This window comes from Sceloporus occidentalis, unplaced genomic scaffold (assembly GCF_023333645.1).
Source record: "Sceloporus occidentalis isolate IW3139 unplaced genomic scaffold, rSceOcc1.0.p SCAF_191, whole genome shotgun sequence".
In the NCBI taxonomy this organism is placed as follows: domain Eukaryota; kingdom Metazoa; phylum Chordata; class Lepidosauria; order Squamata; family Phrynosomatidae; genus Sceloporus; species Sceloporus occidentalis.
This window is the reverse complement of record NW_028317171.1, coordinates 1,100,411-1,113,904: the sequence shown is the minus strand read 5'-3', so window position 1 is coordinate 1,113,904 and position 13,494 is coordinate 1,100,411. Positions and strand designations below refer to the sequence as shown.

The window sequence follows — 13,494 nt, the reverse complement described above, 5'->3', positions numbered from 1 at the left end:
TAATGTAACATTTTTTAAATGATGGTGTAACACTTTATTTATTTATGTATTTATTTACAATATTTAGCCTTTAAAGGCTCTCAGAGCAGCTTACAATTATTATTATTATTATTATTATTATTATTATTATTATTATTAATTAGACGGTTCCCTGCCCTCAGGCTTACAATCTAAAAAGACATGACACAAAAGGAGAAGGAAATGGTGGTGGGGAAGGGGATCAGGTCCAGCAGGTCTTTTCTCCCTCTGAGGCCAGGACCAAGGCAGATGGACTGGAGGGAGGGCTCAGCTTCTTAATCTAGGCCAGGCCTGATAGAGCTGGGCCTGCATCTCTCCCTCCTTTATCATATACTAAACACAGTATTCACAGTCCAGAATTTGTTTTGTGAAAAATGCATGTGTTATGTGTGTGTGGGGTGAGTTGTTGTTTTCTTTGTAAAAAATCACACTTTCTGGGCAGCAAACTTTCTGGGCATAAAAATAACATTTCTGTGAAGACAACGATGTTTTCTATGCAAAAGATCTGCATACGTTCCTGCACAGAATAATTCCCAAATGACAAAGATTCTTGTCCATCTAAGGCGCGTTACAGACAGTCATTTAGTATGCGCTCTGCGCGTACTAGGTTTAGGAAGGGGCGTGCTAGGGTTAGGAAGGGTCTTACCTTCCTAACTGGCCCTGTCCCTAGTAAATGGCAGCGCCCGTCCACACGGGCACCGCCATCTTTATGTCTTGGACACACAGCGTCCGGACGTCGCACGGCAGAAGTGTTGCCGCAAGTGTGCACCTTGTGCCTCATGGCACCACTTCGGCACTTCTTTTTAGCTGCGCCGAGAAGCCTAGCGGTTTGGCCGCTGGGGCTTCTTGGCGCAGCTAATGGCGGCAGCGGCAGACTGCCCGCTTCTTTTCATGAATAATCTTTTCCTTACACTTGGGAAACCCGGATTTCATCTGGGATTCAAACATTTAAGTATAGTTTTTTCATCCTTAGTGGGAATCATAACTAAAGCTTGGGGTACAGGCATACAAGACTAAGAAAAGTGTTCATTTGTTGCATATACTGTAATCAAAGCTATATCCAAATTCCTCTGCATGTCCCACATGTTTGTACATCCACCAGGATAATGGTCAATGGCTGGTGCCCATGCTTCTGTCTGAGAGGACCTCCTGCCCTTCTGTCCAATATAGGAGTGTGCTTTTGGCACATGAGCAGGTTGGTGGAGCGCACATTATCTGGTAAGGAGATGAGAAGAGGAAGCAGTAATACATTCATCCATCAGATGCTTCCCGAGCAGTTGCTCATCCTGAATGTGATGCTGGTTTATTCATCCCCAGGAGCTAAGTACCCACTGATAACATCCTTTGGCCTTTTGCCACTCTCATCTACACTTGCACACTTCTCATGCCAGGCAGAAACATGTCAAACTTCACTTGCAGGGAACTTTATTTTGAATATATGCCTTAGTGAGTTTGAGACCTGGTTCAGATGTTTACCAGGAAGCAGCATAATTTATGTGGTTGAGGAGTGACATCGCCCATGCACACACATCAAGCAAGTGGCCCACACAAAGGCGTGTATGTGCCTGATCCATGCAATCTTACAACCTTCTGGGGAGAGAATAATAATTTGAGTTGATCAAAGTTGAACATTATTCTCCCTGTGTGATGTATCCATTTTATATTACTTTAAATCAGGAATGGGCAACAATGCAGGGGACAAGGAGAGATTTTTTCCACTGTTTGGCCGTTTGCTGGGCTACATTAGACTATTTGAACATGCCCAAAGTGATGTCACATCATTTCCAGATACTATTTTGGCCATAGTTGGGTCAATTTTTAAAGATTTATTTTAGGTTTTCAAGAGGTGTGAGAGAACATTTGAGGGTCAATAGAAGCAAATTTGGTTATATTTTGGGTGGCTCTGGGGCAAAAATCAGTGGAAAATTGGCCTTTTTAAAAATAATAATAGGAGAATATTAGGGTTTGTGAGTTGTAGTGACATGCTATTTCAAACATGTTTGTGTTAATCTATCACTAAAATATATTATTTAAAAAATAAAAGTAGTCTATAGGCTTTGAGGGACTTTGGAGATAGGGGGGGGGGGGCTTCTGCGGCTACATTTGGTGGTCCCAAAGGACACATTAGAAAAGTTTATAAGATGCAAAGATATACAGAAACAAAAAAGTCAGAATCATACACGCCATTGTTTTCCCTATTACCATATACGGGTGTGAGACCTGGATAGTTAACAAAGGATATAGGAAGAAAATCAATTCATTTGAAATATGGTGCTGGAGAAAAATGCTGAGGATGCACTGGACAGCCAAATAAACACACAAATGGATCCTAGATTACATCAAGCCAGAACTGTCCCTGGAAGCCAAGATGACTAAACTGAGGATGTTGTAATTCAGACACATCATAAGAAGGCACAACTCATTGGAAAAAACAATAATGCTAGGAAAGATGGGGGGAAGTAGAAAAAGAGGAAGGCTGCATGCTAGATGGATGGATGGATATATTGAGGAGGTCACAGCTATGAGTTTTCAGGAACTAAGCAGAGCAGTGGGGGACAGGGAGTCTTGGAGATGTCTCATCCACAGAGTCAAAATGGGCTGAAATCGACTTGAGGGCAGTTAACAACAACAACAACAAGGGCAAAAGCAGGCCACAGGCCACACTTTGCCCACTCCTACTTTAGATGAACATTAATATAAAAGTATAGTCCAAAATGGCAAGTATGTCTTGGAAAGAGTTATGAACATTTTCTTCTGTTTTATACCATTTTATACTGTCCTCCCTCCCTTTCTTAACTTATGTTCATCTGCCCACTGTTTTACTGAAGGTCCTTTAATTTTATTGCTCTTGAAGAAATGTGAGTGACAAATAAATGATCTGATCCATTGTCTTGACCATATTGCTAAATAGCTTGAAATCAGTAATATGCTGGATGACTACTATGTATGACTACCTTTCATTCTATAAATATCCAAGATGTGATTTTAAGAATAAACTGAGTCCGCTGAAATGTCAGAATAAATGCGTGGGAGGGAAAGGAATATTTTGATGACTCTAATTAGGAGTAGAAATATGTATAGCTAGCTAATAATGCTACAATTTTAATGACTGTGTAACACTTGATCATATACTAAACATACAAAGCAAACTATTCCCTGGGAGGTTTCAGATTGTGACTATTGGAGCATTTTAAGAGATCATTATTAGCTTCACATCTTTTTTAAAAAAATTAAGTTGCACTCAATGGAAACCCATTTAGACACCACGAAGAATAAGATCAAGATGCACATTAGTGCAGTCGATCCAATAGCAATGACAGGTAATTGGATTTCAAGAATAAATTGGTTCATTTTAAAAAAGGAAATCAATTCTTCCCCTGAAAATTGCACAATATCCCTTTTTCACTTAAAATGTATCACATTGTTTGGAAGAGGAATGGGGAGCGGGACTGAGTTTATAATTAGACACAAGCCAGTACTGAAACTTCTTTTATCTTTCTCACTCACTTTCCCAATTTCCGATTCCCAAACTGTTGCACCACCTTAGAAAAAAGAAACCGGGAAGTATGCAGTCTTGGGGTTAATTGCTCTGAACTTTCCTCTTGTCTTAGGTAACATGCTGAAACTGTAGAATGAGACATGGGATAACATAATTGCACAAAACATATGTAAAATAATTGACTTCAGCAAATTCAGGGGAGCAAAACAAGAACAAATGAGGTAGTTCTGTATAGTCAGTAATTAATATGCTCAAAAGTTTTTTAAAATACCCTGATCCAGTTGCTAACCAGTGGCAGCACCAGTTAGTACAAACAGTTCGTAGGAGCATATATGTCATTGGCCTACAACTCCCAGGGTCCCTGAACATTACCCACCTGGGATGTGTATTAAGGGAGTCATAGTCCAACAATATCTGGAGGGTCATCATAGCTGTGCATCCTACTTTAGTGAATGAATTTGCAAAGATTCATGTGATCAAGTGCTTTGTACCACTGAGATTTCAGAACTGAACTGAAGATTGTTTGTGGGCTGATTCAGCCAAAACCACTTGCACGTGCCCTTCAGGCCTTTCTATTAAATGTGTAAAGGAATAATGGTCCTTTTGACCTGTTTGCCTTAGTTCAGTCAAAGAGGCTATTCTTAGTTCATTGCTTCCACACTTGTATTTGCTAGAAATATGCCCAGAAATTTTCAGGAGAGAAATGAAATAAAAAAAAAAAATACATCAACCTTTGAGTTCTGCCTTAGCAACCTGTATTGAGAATGTTCCTCTGACATCTAGAAGTGCCAAGCTTGTAGATCTTTCTTCTTTTATGCTGCTTTTTAAAAAGTATATTTTCTATAGTAGCTAGACTTCAAAAGCTATTATTCCTTAAGTGTGCGTATGTGCCTTTTTCTTGTTGGATAGAATGAAAAGCAAAAGAAAAGACTCCATGTTCATGAGAACAAGTAACCAACAGCCTTAACAAATGTCACTGGATGATACTGAATTGTGCCCCCCCCCCCCCCCAATTTCTCTTTCATTTCCTTTGCTGTCACTTTGAATGAGTCACAACTGTGGCTCCAGCACAAAGCAAAGGATATGATAAAAGGACAAACAGAAGTAAAAAAGATTAGGAATAGAATTGTATGACTAGTGTTCCACTTTGTAGCAAACAAAAAAGAGAGACTTTTTATGATTTCAGTAAATGACAAGTCAGTCTTTGTATGGTGATGACTTTAGTGGTAATCATTTTTTTAAAAAGCCACACAATGCAAAATTTCAATGCATTCTAATACAGGACCTGCACAATGGATTATGCCCAGTATAGTCAGCTTCTGTAAACAGAAAGAACACTGTCCTGTTCTTGGCCTCATGAGGCATACTTTCCTTTCACTGAACATAGACCTTGGAAGCTTTCCTCTGCCTCTAGTTGCTGTCTATTTTTTGTCCAAGTCACTGGATACTAAATATAGTTCAGACAGTTCAGAGGAAAGGATTCAGCAGTCACTCACCAGGAACAATGGGAAATGTCTCTTCATTAGGTATTATCCCACATAGGTCTGCTCTATCATTTCCTTGAATAATATCTCTCAAAACAGGGGCAGACAATTTTAGTGGATTTGGGGTCCAAATTTTTGCTTCCAGCATCCATTGTAGGAAATGCCCTCAAAATTTAAACTAAAATTGAAAATTCAAATAACTTTGAATTTGAAAGGGTGGAGATTGGGCTTGGAGGGGCCCTACAATTTCCCCTATACTTATACTCATTACTCATATATACTCATGCTACTAGAGGCCTCCAGAAGTATGGGGAAAACAGTTTTGTTGAGTTAGGCATTTCATTTGACGTGGGGAGCATACATCATGCTTAGAAGACACTTTGTTCAATCTTACCTTAAATAAGTTTGTTATCTCTCTCTCTCTTTCTCTTTCTCTCTCTCTCTCTCTCTCTCCCTCACACACACACACACACACACTCACACATTCTCTTTCTCTATCACTTGCTTTGCTTCAGTGTGTCAATGCATTTTGATCATCCATTGCTTCTTTAATTTGTGAAAAATAATCAAGATTCTGATGTTTTGCAATTCATAGTTCATTCATTAGGATCTATTGCCCAACTACCTGGGGCTTTCCTTGTAGCAAGGAAAATATGTAGGATGCCTATGCATCACCAAGAAATGTGGCAGAAAGGACACATTTGCATGCAATGGCTGCAGTGCAACATCCCCTCAGTGTAGTGTAAATATCCACATGTGGTTATGTGAGCATAATGCAACCCCATGCAGAATAGCAAGATTATGTAATACCTGTCAATGACTAGGTGCCATTGCTCAATAAACAATACATGATGCACAGCCACAATGCAAAGTACAGGGTGCACCAAAACATCTAATGCACAATGTGCAACTTGAAAAGACATACTTGTGATGATTTTTCATGCTTCACTTCATTTTTGCAAAACCATGTGTGCATCCCTCCCTCCCCCATTTTTCACAAAGCATATTTGTCTGCCTAAAACATGGGGAGTCACACAAAATATTCTATTTTCTGTGGGAAAATGTGGTTTCTCCCCATCCCCCCAAAAGGTGTTTCTTTTTTTCAGAAACAAGCACCCCCCCTAAAAAAAAGTCCTCCATTGCAAAATACCCCATTAGAGCTAAACAAAACAAAACATTTGTGATTATTCTTTAGATCCCTAGTACAAAAGCTTATTAAACTGGTAAATGAAATGTTCAACATGAGCATCTTCAACTATACCAGAAACGAGAAGGCATGCTTCAAGGCACAGGGCAAGTAAAATGGTCTGCAGCTCTCTCCTCCAACACCTTGCTGTTACCATCAAACATCTATTTGAGGTAGCTGCTTCATTCTGTTTAATGGAAGGAAATGACCCTATATAGCTGAATGAATGAAACAGGCTGAATGAACAAAACAGAAAAGACTGTATTTTAAGAGATGTGAAAAAGACATATGACCTTTTAAAAAAAATCTGGAGTTGATCTGAGATAATCCATTCACACAGACATGGCATCAACACCACTTTATCTATCTGTGGGAAAAAGCTGAAGAAAAGCTTCATTTTAAAGCTCTGTTTTTGGTTAGTAATTAATCACTGGCTCGCATTGGTTAAACATTAGACTGAACTCACATTGACTTTAAAAAGCTTAGCCACATCCTTCAGGGAGTTTCCATTTGCTCTTGGAACCAATATTTGAATTCTAAAAACAAATATTTTGTGCCCATATTTTTCTCCAGATTTTTTTTAAAAAGAAAGAAACATGTTCAGTCTAATGTAGCCCAAACAATTACTGAAGATGGTATAATAATCAAACAGGTTTTAATAGGACGATTCAAGAGGGAGCTTTGCTTCCAAACCTGAGAAGTAAGTGACACATTTCACGCTGGAGGTGGCTTTGGGACAAATTTATTGTGCTTGGTTTGAACATACATTGTCCTTATTGCTGTAGTTAACTGCCCTAGAGTTGACCCAGACTCATGGTGACCCTGTAGATGAGACATCTCCAAGACCCTCTGTCTTCCACTGCTCTGCTCAGGTCCTGCAAATTCGTGCTTGTAATCTCTTTTTCCTAGCATTATTGCTAGGACCTTCCTCTCTTTCCTAGCATTATTGTCTTTTCAAAAGAGTCATGCTTTTTCACAATGTGACCAAAGTATCACAATCTGAATTTGGCCATCTTGGCTTCTAGGGAGAATTCAGGCTTAATCTGTTCAAGGACCCATTTGTTTGTCTTTTTGTCCATAGTATCCTCAGCATTCTTCTCCAGTACCACATCTCAAATGCATTGATTTTCTTCTTCTGTGCTTTCTTTACTGTCCGGTTGTCACCTCCATACAAGGTGATGGGGAATACAATGACTTGTATGGATCAAATCTCAGTGCTTATTTGTATGTCTCCTTAGCATCTTTCCTAGTTATTACATTGCTGCCCTACCTACCCATCTCTAATCTTCTTCTGATTTCTTGGTTGCAGTCTCTGTTCTGATCAATGTTTGATCTAAAATATGTTTGTTTGGGTGGGTTTTTTTTACTCTTTCAAATTCTTCATTGTCTAAGATGAATTTATTTAGAACCTGCACGGTCATTATTTTTGCAGTGCTCCTCACTGAAACACAGGCAAATGTCCTATACTGAGTCAGCTTATTATGTCCATATGTCATTATTTCATTACATCATTACCATGTTCATTGACTGACAGTGGCTCTTCAAGATTTCTAGACAAAAGTCTTTTTCAACATTTTGTTTATCTGAATTGGAGCTGGTTATTATAAGACCTAATTTCTTAGGTTCTATAAGATTTCCCCTCATAGAGATTTGCATATCACTAGAGATGTCTGCAATATCCATTTTAACATAGTGCCATTACATCATCCTTTTAGGCACCATATTGGTGTCACATAGCCCATCCACTTTTCTTCATGACGTGTTGACTTCTGACCCTCTCTCCATTAACCTCTGGCCATAAGATATTAAGGAAATACTTTATATCTTTACATATGCTTTGCTGGAGGCTTATGACCAATTTCCGGAGCACTGAATCATACTTTGTGACTCTCTTTTATGCCTTACTTCCTTTTTGTTATCTCAGCTCTTGTAAGTCATGCTATGTACATTATTAATGTCATGCACCCTTCTTATTGCCAAGGCCAAAAGAAGTTAATTATTTCAACTGGGAACACCTCCTACTGAGCCAGTTCTGTGGTCTTTTCCCCCCCTTTTGGTAAGGTGATAATAGTACAAGGGAATGTAGAATGAGTAGGGAGTCAGGACAGAAAAGTCAGAATCCTAATACTGGTAACATAGGGCCCAAACAGATAGGCCAAAATAAGGCTGCTTCGGCTCACTTTGTTGTTTAATTGATACATGCATTTTAAGAGGCCAGAAGCTGTGCCAAAGCTGCGCTCCAGTGCTTAGGACTGGAGCGTAGCTTTGGAGCAGCTTCCAGCCTCTTAGGACACAAGCATCATTTAAACAGCATACCTCCAAAGAGATCCGAAGCAGCTTTATTTTGGCCTGTCTGTTTAGGCCCATAGTAATAGAGCTTGAAAGAGTTAAGTTTTGGATTACAACTCCCATAACTCCCCAACCAGCACAACTGCTGGCAATACTGACTGAGTAATTTGGAAGCTATGTAGGGATTGTGAAAATCCTCCCATCTCCACTGCTGCAATCAATAGGGGTCTGTTCCCCTGTTGATTGGGAAGCAGCTGATGGGCAATCCCACCCTCCCCTCACATGAGCTGCCACTGGCACAAGCATGAATTACAACAGGGGCCCTGCTATTGGCTATTGCAATGAAAAGTACTAATGGAGGGGTGATACCTGCAGTTAGCAGCAAGAGAGCTACCGTACATTGATCACAGCATCTGCTGAGTGCGACTGGGGAGATCAGGATGGGATTCACTGCATAGCACCATAACTATGGTACTCATGCAAACATAAATCCCCAACAGGATTCCAGCCAGTATGTTTAAAGTTATTGCATTCTATGCAGTCCAATTAAATATGTTACAGTATTCAAAATACAATGGGCTCTCTACATTTGCTGGGGTTAAGAGGGCAGGACTCCTGTGAATGTGGAAAATCTGCAAATAATAAAAAAAAACCAGAGAAAACAACTTTCTAGGAATCTCTAAGTCCTCCAACACAACTTTGATCAACATCTACCAGAAGCTAACCATATAATTGCCTTGGAAAACCTCCAAATGCCTAGAGAAGAGTTCTCTCTAGCAATCTCTAGGTCCTTTAGTGAAACATCTGGTGGGTGTTGACCATAGAGTTGCTCTGCTGGACCTAGAAATTCCTAGAGAGACATATTAATCAAACCTGTGAATAATCAAATCCACAAATGTGGAGGGCTGACTGTAAATACAGTCAACTCTTCATATCCTCAAGGGTTCCGTTCCAAAACACACACACACAGATAGCCAAATCCATGGGACCTCAACTCTCATTATTTCCAATGATGGTGTGATGTACATGTGTCTGCACTGACATGGACATGTACATGTGCCACCATTGGGGAGATATGGACAGGACCATCCATGGATGCACCAATCTATGGAAAGCAAGCCCATGGAAGTGGGGAGCTGACTGTACATATTATTTTTTAGTCCAGTGAAGTCACCCTTACTGCTCTAACAGTTTAATTCTTGTTGAACAACTGCACACAGTATTGCCTTAATACTTTCCATTATTCCTACACATGACTTTGGTTGTCACCCTCTGCAGGTGGAAAGAAAGCGCACAGACAGGCAGGGAGTTTGGCTGTGGCATTTCCCCACTGACTGAAGGTGGAAAGCTCTGGCACCATGGCTACTTAACCATGACTGCTACAGTCCTGATAGGGGCAAAAAACAAAACAGAAAATCCAAAACAAAACAAAACAGTAACAACAGCAGCATGTTAATTGAGCCTCTAAGAATCAGGGGAAGTTTTGCATCCACTAGATCCAAAGCCCCTTGTTTCCCCAAACATGTCCAGAGAACAGGCTTATTTTCCCCTCCTGTTGAAAACAATGTCCTCCAATTAGAACCAAAAGGAAAAGGTGGGTGAATTAAAATACAAAAGTGGCAGTAAAGGGGGGTGGGGGGTGGAATTAGGCTTCCACTTCATCACCTAACCTTTACACAGGTGTAGATTACAAAGGACCAGTCCCAAGAACACCTCCCTCTCCTGATATGTTTGTGCTTTCTAATATTTTTTTTGAAGGAAAATGCCTTCTATATCCTTGATAAAACTAAGCTCCACTATGAGCCTCTCTTGGAGGGGTCACAGCCTGTAATGCAGAGCAGGTTGGCCTCCTTGGAGCCCTGGTGGTGCAGTGGTCAAATGCCTGTACTGCAGCCACTCACTCACTCACAAACCACAAGGGGCTCAGGGTTGACTCAGCCTTGCATCCTTCTGTAGGTCGCTGAAATGAGTACATAGTTCATTGGGGGCAATTAGCTTACACTTTGTAAACTGCTTAGGGAGTGGTCAAATAATATATAATATTATTTATTTATATACCACTATTCCTGTGTAGATCATAGCAGTTTCCAACAAAAAGAAATACAACAAACAACAATTACAAACAACATATATCCCCAACTATGTGCAAACCAACCACCCATACCAATTAAAAACTATACAACATCTAAAACCAATTATCATACAAAACATTAAAACCATAACAAATAGCTGAATTGAACAGTATACATCATCAAGGGGAGATAACAGATAGCATTAAGGCACATGGGGAAAAGCCTGGCGGAATAGGAAGGTCTTCAAATTCCTCTTGAATACATCTAGGGAGGTGACAAAGCGGAGCTCGTTGGGCAGGGAGTTCCAAAGCTGTGGGGCTGAGATGGAAAATGCCCTGCGAGATGAAGTATATCTTGCTTTAGGAACTCTTAATAAATGTTTTCCACCCAATCTGAGAGTGCGAGGCGGACTGTATGGGGAGAGGCGGTCCTCCAAGTATCCTGGGCCCAAGCCATTTAGGGCTTTATAGGTAATAACCAACACCTTGTATTGCGCCCGGAAGCGAACAGGCAGCCAATCTAGATCTTGCAAAACTGGTGTTATATGGGTGGTCCTGGAGCATCCAGTAACCAACCTTGCTGCCATATTCTGTACTAATTGAAGCTTCTGGGTTTGGTACAAGGGTTGCCCCATGTAGAGCGCATTACAGAAATCCAACCGAGAGGTTACCAGAGCATGTACCACCATTTCAAGGTCCCCCCGGCTCAGGTAGGGTCGCAGCTGGCATATCAGCCGAAGCTGGTAACAAGTGCTCCTGACCGTCGCATCCACCTGAGATGTTAAGGACAGGTGGAAAAATTTCCTTCCCCGGGCCAGTGGTAAGTGGTATAGAAATGTATTTGCTATTGCTATTGCTTCATTCACAACCAAGCCAGGGATGGTACAGTGGGCCCTTTGTATATGCGGGGATCCATTCCAGATCCCCCACATATGAGAAAAGAATACAGGACCTCAAGTTCCATTGATTGCAATGGCAGCATGCTTCCACATCACCAGGTGCACACGCACCATTTTGTCCCCCCGGGCTTGTTGCCTGCATGAGCTCAAGTCTGCATATGGCAAGCCTGACCACCCAATAGCAGCACCAACAGACTGGAGGGAAGCTTGGCAGAGGAACTTAGATCCTGGTGGATGAGGAAAGGATTGAAGCAAATGATACACAGATGCTTGTACGCAAACACATTTTATATATACTGTTTCTCTTTCTTTCCTGACATGTCAATCCTTCAACACCCCCACCCTGGCCTCTTTGCATCAGATTACACACTTCCTTGAAATTTAACCAAACACATCTAAAAAATGCAATATACAAATAGTAGAATATGAAAACAAGAACAAGGGTCAATGCAGTATGTCAATACAACTGCATCTCCCACAATGCAGAGTCAGGTTCTAAAGACTTCTAGAAGCAATTGCTTAGTGCTACAGCTAAAGACAGCCAAAGTGGCAGCATATGAGGTTTATCGCACCGGGGATAAAAGTTCCCTGATGCGTTACAATGGGCACGAGCGGGGCCACGCACAGAGCGTGATGGGAACCCGATGGGGCCCAGAACGCTAGTTTACCGCACAGGGAACGCTGCCGCCGCCACCAAGCATTCCCTGTTTCTAAAGAGTTCCCAAAAATGTCATCCCCTGGAACCCGATGGGAATGCGATGAGAACGCTCAATGCGATAAACCTCTATGTCAGAGGAATTCAGATAATTATGGCCCGAGACAGATGAGCTGAAAGGGGCATGGCTTCAGCGATACTAGAGTCATGGGCCGCGCCAACTGCACGGTCCCTAACCCTAGTACATGCAGGCAGTGTCCTGATGGTGGCCTCCCATCCACACGGGAGCTGCCATCTTTACGTAAGCAACGTGCAGCATCCACACATCGCTGCATGTCACTTACATCACAAGTGCGCCAATGGGTTCTTTTGGGGGCGGATGGATGCTGGGCAGTTTGGCTGCTCCGGCGTCCCTCCGGAGGGAAATAAACTGCTGCCAGCCCACCCTCTTGAGGCAGTCTGTCCCGGGCCATTGGAACAACTGGTACTGTCCCATTTGGTGGAGAGAAAATAGAAGCTCAATGCAAGTACAGGAGTAGAGGCCAGATGAAAAAATAAAATGAAATACCTTCCCTGAGTTTCAAGTCATGGTGACCCAGCCACACACACAAGCTTCATAAGTTGCCTGGTAACAGTATAGCTGTTAAAGTGACAGAAAAAACTTATTACAGATTCCTTCTATGTAATTTGATTTGGCTCGTGTATAAAACCATGAGGAGCAAGCCACAGGATCAAGGCCAGCTCAAGTAAACTAGATGCTGGAAAAGAAGGACAAGATGCCACCCCCTATTTTAAAATCCACATACAGAAGCCAAGACAACTAGTGACAGAATCTTACTTGAATTCGTACAACAGAAGTTGCAACAAGATACCATCCTCACTGCAATAGAAGACAGTCGGCTACCTTAGGATGAACAAAACAGGCCATGTGACACACAAAGGTCCATCCCTTTCCTGATTCTTCCTGTCTCCTAGCATCTGTTGTCTTAGGCAGCTGCCTCAGTTTGAGGCACTGAAGAATTAAGCAATTTGACAATAACTGTTTTGCCTCCATCCTATGGAATCCTGGCATTTGCAGTGCACTCTGGTAATCAGAGCTCTAGTGCTGCAGATTACTCTAGGGATCTCACAAAAATTACAAAACCACAGGGATCTATAGCATGGAGATATGGCAATTAAAGTGTTTTCGAGGTGATATAAATGTGCTAAAGCCAGCCTTCCAGTGGCAATATTTTAATTGAAGCTGTACAGAGTGACTACTCCAGAGGTTTTAATCTGATAAATGGGTCATCTGAAAGTTTTGTCACAGAATATAGACTTCAAAGATTTTGTAAGAGAAAATTATTTGAGATTTTGGAACCTTCTGCACGTTTACTAAAGTGTTCCTGTATAC

The 13,494-nt window shown here is 41.3% G+C and overlaps 1 protein-coding gene across 1 annotated transcript in view; it reads right to left on the bottom strand.

The window, feature by feature from the left end:
* The window catches only part of TFPI (tissue factor pathway inhibitor), a 53,353-nt gene extending 40,386 nt beyond the window's left edge, over positions 1-12,967 (bottom strand). Inside the window, exon 1 of the mRNA XM_089502044.1 lies at positions 12,940-12,967. The gene's annotated coding sequence lies outside the window, so the exon portion shown is untranslated. The remainder of the gene's footprint in view (positions 1-12,939) is intronic.
* Positions 12,968-13,494: the final 527 nt, after the last annotated feature.